This window comes from Lissotriton helveticus, chromosome 3_1 (assembly GCF_964261635.1).
Source record: "Lissotriton helveticus chromosome 3_1, aLisHel1.1, whole genome shotgun sequence".
Taxonomy (NCBI): Eukaryota; Metazoa; Chordata; class Amphibia; order Caudata; family Salamandridae; genus Lissotriton; species Lissotriton helveticus.
In genome coordinates this window covers 817,111,944-817,118,191 of record NC_136061.1, presented here as the reverse complement: position 1 = coordinate 817,118,191, position 6,248 = coordinate 817,111,944, and the positions used below count along the sequence as shown (strand labels likewise).

The 6,248-nt window shown below is 46.0% G+C and overlaps 1 protein-coding gene across 2 annotated transcripts in view; it reads left to right on the top strand.

Annotated features, from left to right (window-relative positions):
• Positions 1–368: 368 nt before the first annotated feature.
• NFYC (nuclear transcription factor Y subunit gamma) overlaps positions 369–6,248 on the top strand; it is a 246,035-nt gene continuing 240,155 nt past the window's right edge. Inside the window, exon 1 of one of the 2 annotated variants that reach the window (XM_078681098.1) lies at positions 369–516. The gene's annotated coding sequence lies outside the window, so the exon portion shown is untranslated. Of the gene's footprint in view, positions 517–667; positions 1,285–6,248 lie in introns of those variants that run through there. The other variant, XM_078681100.1, reaches the window with a different exon arrangement.

The following is a 6,248-nucleotide window of genomic DNA, read 5'->3' as shown; positions in this document are numbered from 1 at the left end:
TCATTTAGGGGCTATCACCAACATCACATACTGATTATTGTCTCGATGTTAATGGGAGATTTCATCTTTTACACTTGTATTTTTTATTTGGCTGCTGGTAATTTTAAGCAGTAGAGAGAGAGAAACATAACCGGAGCCTCCGGTCTTGATAGAATTCTGCATTCATATTCTTGTTAACCATTTTTTAATGTGGCTTTCTTCTGCGTTCATTTCGACTCTCCGCGTCTTATTTTCATTTTTACTTCCTTTGTTCGTCCTTTTCATAAGTGGTCTTTCTTCTATGTCCATGACTGTACTCAACATGACTGTTTGCACTTGCGCAGTATGCCCTCTGCGGGCGGGCTGATGGCCTGGGAGGGACTCATGATAGGCAGCAAGGGGGCGGGGCTATAGCTACCGCCATTTTGTTTCTTTCTCTTCACTGTCCGGTACCTAGCTGAGTTTCCCGAGAAGCAGCGGAGACGGGGTGGCGTGGGGATACGGGCCTTCGGGAAGAAGAAGAAAGCAGCAAGAGTGGTTAGTGACGGTCAGCCTTTCCAAGGGGTGTTTGCGGCGGGGTGGGCTCTGATTGGCCAAGGTGACACCGGCCCGTGCGTGTGATTGGCGCAGGAGGCGGGAGCGCGAGGTCATTGGAGGAAAGAGAGCGGGGGAGCCGGAGGGAGAGGATGCGGGTAGAAGATCTCTACTTTCGGGGGTGGGTAAGGTGTAAAGGGCCCGTGAAGGAGAAAGTGAAGTGGAGCTTTTGGGCCAGAAGAAGCGGTGATATGGAGGGATTATTAGTGGGTGTCTGGCTTCAGGTTCCTGGCTGGCGGTCAAGGGCTGGAGAGGGTTCAGTCTGTTGGTCAGAAAAGCTGCCATCAGTAGTGTTCAGGCCGCCATGGGTCCAGTGATGATCAATGAGGCCGGGTAAAGGCCTGTGGATGGAGGGGGAATGAGGGCTGATGTTGGAGAAGGGGCGTGTGTATTCAAGCCCATACTTGAGGGACTTCTCATAGCACTTTTACTTTGGCCCATTAGGTAACTGGGCCGTCCCTTTGGGTTTTGAGCCAGTATGGGTTCTAATTGCACGATTATAATGGTCCGTAGAGGAAAGCTTCAGCCTCTAAGGTTGTATGGGAGGTTGTGTGGCACTGGGGTGGCAGTTGCCCTTTGCCCCCTGCCTCCTTAGTGGTGCACGAAACGTCTGGGTGGCTTCGTGAAGCAAATGGAATTAAGGAAACTCGCAGTTTAGCCATCGCAGAGGTTTGCATGACGGTTGTTGGCAGCCTAAAAACGAGAAGTGTGGTAAGTGGCGATTCTAGGCAAAAAAATACTATATGCAAGTGTCATAAGATTCGTTTAATGACAAGATATGCTTAATCGTAAATTGTTTAATATCATCTAAACAAAGATTGTGATTGTTCTAGGAAGAAGAGATGTTGAGTCATGTTTCTTTTAGAAATTCTGTATCATGCATATCAATGACTATGGGCAACTTTAGCACGAGATTCACGTTTTTGTAAGCTAATAAAAAACACTAGAATTTAGCGTCAGAGAGGACTTATTGTGTGGCAAGAAAATGCATATTATGTGATGTACTATGGCACAAGTGGTGGCAGTCTATATTACGTTGTCCTTTTTAGGTTTCGTCTGAGCCAGCGCATGCGCTGCTCTGACGAGACATTTAGTGAGTGGGCTTTAAAAAGCCGACAACAGCTTTTTGGGTGGCACAGTTACGAGCAGAGTAGCCATCTGGCTTTCCCTCTCACTTGCCCAAGCGCGCGCGCCTCGCTCTGTCTTGCTCGCGCTTCAACACCCCTCCCCGTTTTATCTGTCTCTCTGTTAAGAACTCACTAGTAGACTTGTGAAGGTTAAACGAGTTCTTTATTCCAAAATTCACCTGCACACGCTCCGCAAGCGGAGCTCAGGAAAAATGCAACACGTCGCGGCATCAGCTGTTAACTGTCACTTCTCAGGTGGCGTTGCCAGCTGGTGAGGACGCAAGCAGGACGGTGTCACAGAGGGGACAAGGACCCGGGGCGCATACAGTGTCCTCTCAGGGACACACTAGTGGACATAACACATCTTCCCCCGACAGCACAGAGGAAGAGAGAGTGAGAGAGATTGGGAGAGAGAGAGAAAAAGAGAGAGAAAGGAAGGAACAAGCGTACAGCGAAAGGTTGAAACAAAACAATTAACTATTCACATATGTAATCAGAAAGTCTGGCTGGAGGTAGCACTCTTCTACCAACTCTGGTGGTGCATGTTGGGGGTGCACCAGACACCTCAGGAATAGCAGGCAGCTGTCTGCTGACTCTACCCGTGTTGACATTTCAGGGGACAAGCTGCACGTCGTTCGCTGGCTGGGGGCCTGATATGCTGGTGGAGGCTTTTCCAGATGTAGTTGGTTCCAGTTCAGACTCGCAGTCTGAGGAAATAGACAATGGTCTGCCGTTTTTTCCTACTGGGTGGTTCGTGACAGGATGCCCCTTGAGTAGTTTCAGATGGTTCCTCAAGTGTATGTCTGTACACCGAAAGGTGCCACACTCTGCCATCGCTCAGTAAGGCTGAATTGCAGTATACCTTACGCACAGTCAAAGGTGTTGAGAACTTGTTTTGCCCATGTGCCCACTCCTCTTAACCTTGACGGTGTCTCCTGCCTTGAGTTGCACTGGTTTGCAACCATGTTTAAGATCATAATGGTCCTTGTATTTGGTTTGTGCCAGGCTTACTTTCTTCCTTACTTGGACTGACCAGTGAACTCTTTTTGCAGCTCTGGACCAACCAACATTGTCTTTTGTGAGGGGAGTTCTACCCCGCATGAGTATGAATTGGCTGTGACCTGTTGTGTCATTAGGGGTGACGCGGTAGGCCCACAAAGTCTTAAGTATTTCTCGTCTCCAACATAGTCCATTACTGTTTGCTAGTTGGATGATCCCCTTAAGGACTCTATTAAACCTTTCCACTGCACCGTTACCTGCCACGTGGTAGACAGAGGTCGTCTTGTGCTCAATTTAGTTTCTTTCTGTGTATGCTCTGAAAGCTTCGGACATAAACTGTGGACCATTGTCGCTGACAATATGCTTTGGTAGTCCTTCCCTAATGAACGCGCCATCAAGGAAATCTACAATGTTCTTTGCATCAGGTTTTGTTAGAAACTTGAGTTCAGGCCACTTGGTAAAGTAATCAATGATGACAACTATGTACCATTGTTCATCACGTTCCAGGACTGATCCCATAATGTCTACAGCAATCCTTTCCCATGGCATGGATGGGCATGTGATGGGATGATGAGGAGGTCTTAGCGTGACTTGTCTTGTCAGCCTTAATGCACATGTTGCAATCTCTTACCAACCGCTCTACTGCGGTACCTATTCCCGGCCACCAGTAGATTTTTTTACCCTGCTCTAGTTTTAACGATTCCCAAGTGTCCCTCATGTCATAAGCTCATTACTCTCTTTCTTAACGTAACAGGGGGAACTGCTCTGCCACACCTTAACGACAAACCCTTTTCGTATGTTAATTCGTCTTTTACCTCGAAAAAATGTCTTAGTGGGTCGAGTGTGTTTTTGGATGCCCACCCCTTTTTAGGGCTCGGCCTACGCCCACGAAGTGGGAGGAGTTTCGAGCTCCTAATGTTAAAGAGGAAAAAAAAGTATCTCTAGGGCTTTGGCGAGACACATTCCTTAGTGTGTTATGTCATCTGGCCAGTGATTCGTCTTCGCTGTGGTGTCTTTTTAATAGCCTTGAAGTGATAGGCTAAATCTCGTTTTCGTTGGGCATGTGTAGCATTTTTCGTGCGTGTGCGCGCAAAGAAGTACATTAATTATAATTAGGAGCTGTCAGGGTGCCTCCGTAAGTGAATCCAGATGGCCGGGCGCATTCACCATTCAGCAGCGCTCAGCGCGCAGCTGCTGCATGCCAGGCCGGGAAAGGGCTTCATTAGTTCAAGAACAAGAGTCTGACGTTCTGTCATGGGCTGTAGAAAGGAGAATTCATTTCACAACTTGTAATAATGTCATGCCTTTTATTAGGCATCACCTAACTCGTGTTTTAGTCATCACAGGAAAATTGTATTTTGTTAGTGGGTCCAAAAAAACAACCACGCGCCTTCTACACACAAACTCATTGCACGAGTCTTCTTGAATAGATGCAAATGTTTTTCCCAAACGTTCTCAGAAGAATTTCTGTGACGTCTAACTGTCTGATGTTGCTTCCTTCCTTCCTTTATTCATTGCATATTAATGTTTTCTTATGAGCTATGTACAGACCAGAGCCGTGCAGTGGAAAGTTCGTTGTGTGGACTTCTGTTGACATTTAATACTAACAACCAACCCTCCAGACCCTCTTTTTTTCCATGCCTTTCCATTCTGCTGATGTTTTTCTGTTTTTTTTATCCGATCCAGCGACTATCGTTAAAAAAAAATGTTAACAGTTTTTTAAATTTTGTTCATAACTTTTTGTCAAGACGCAGTTGAGTGCATAGTAACTTAATTAAGGCTATTGAATTACTATTTCTTTCAGTACTGCTTCACATTCTATTTTTTTAATGCAGCATTGGTTTTCGAGAACAATTATTGTTTTTGTGACATTCGATTACACCCAAGAGCTTTTCCTACACAATACGGAACTCCCACCCGCCTTTCACAATTCCAATCCCAAACACAAGTGCACAAGTTCTTGCTGCTGAATTTTGAAAAGGCACGTGAAGTGGGAATCAGAGTGCAGAATCAGAGTGCAGTTTGAGAGTGCAGAATGCAGTTTGAGAGTTGAGACTGCAGTTTGAGAGTGCAGATTGAGAGTTGAGAGTGCAGATTGAGAGTTGAGAGTGCAGATTGAGAGTTGAGAGTGCAGATTGAGAGTTGAGAGTGCAGAATGAGAGTGCAGAATGAGAGTGCAGAATGAGAGTGCAGAATGAGAGTGCAGAATGAGAGTGCAGAATGAGAGTGCAGAATGAGAGTGCAGAATGAGAGTGCAGAATGAGAGTGCAGAATGAGAGTGCAGAATGAGAGTGCAGAATGAGAGTGCAGAATGAGAGTGCAGAATGAGAGTGCAGTTTGAGAGTGCAGTTTGAGAGTGCAGTTTGACAGTAGAGTGCACATTGTGTGAGTGTGCAGAATGAGTGTGCAGGGTAAACAGTGTGTGACTATGCAGGGTGACATTGGGAGTGTGCGGGTGAGCAGTGTGTGAATGTGTAGGGGCAGTGTGTGAGTGTGCAGAAAACACCACACGCACATACACCACACACACATAACGCACACACAAACCACACACCTCAGTCTCTCAACACCACACACTTGTCACCACTCAACACAACACACTCACCACCACACTCACTCCCCAGGCTCACCCCCACAGACTCACCACCACACACTCACCAGCACACAGAAAACAACACACACAACACACCCCCAGCCGTCAATGAATGCTTTCACCATGCACAAACACCAACAACCATCATCCATCTGTGCACGCTTTTACCAAGCACACACCCACCAGCCGTCAGTGCACCCTTCCACCAGGCACACACACCTCCAGCCGGCAGCGCACTTTTCCACCAAGCAATCGCAGTATGGTACACTTTACTTTTAAACATATTCATATAAAGCACAGCATGCCACCATTGGTAAAATTACAATTCAACCAACATACTTCCACTACACACCACATGCACACACTCCATAACACATGGCAAAAAGACATTGGCATTTACAATGCCATTAGCTCAAACTCAAATAAATCCGAGCCCGATTGCATTTCTAATGCTTGTTGTGTTTTTGGATGCCCACCCCTTTTTGTAACATGTCAAATTACTTGCGTAGGTCAGTGTCCTTTTACAGCTCTGAGAGCAATTAATTCCTGGAAATTCCTTGGAAATTTTCATTAACGCTAGCAATACATGTTTCCTCGCATTCTGTCAATATATTCAGCTCTGTACTTTTGACTGGCATTCTGCTAAGAAAATCCGCTACTACATTATTTACACCAGGGACATAGTGGATGGTGTAGTTGTAATCAAACAACCGTACGGACAAATGTGCTAACCTGGGTGATGCTGCATACAAACCTGTTGTAGTGAACACTTTAGTTGAGGGGCTTGTGATCAGTAGACAGGGTGACCTTGTTTACCCAAACAAATTGACGGAAATGTTCTAGTGCCCATACGCACGCTAATGCTTCGCGTTTAATTACTGAAAATTTCTCTTCAGTTTGCATCAGAGAACGTGATGCAAATGCAATTGTGCTGTCAATTCCTTTACTGTCTTTTT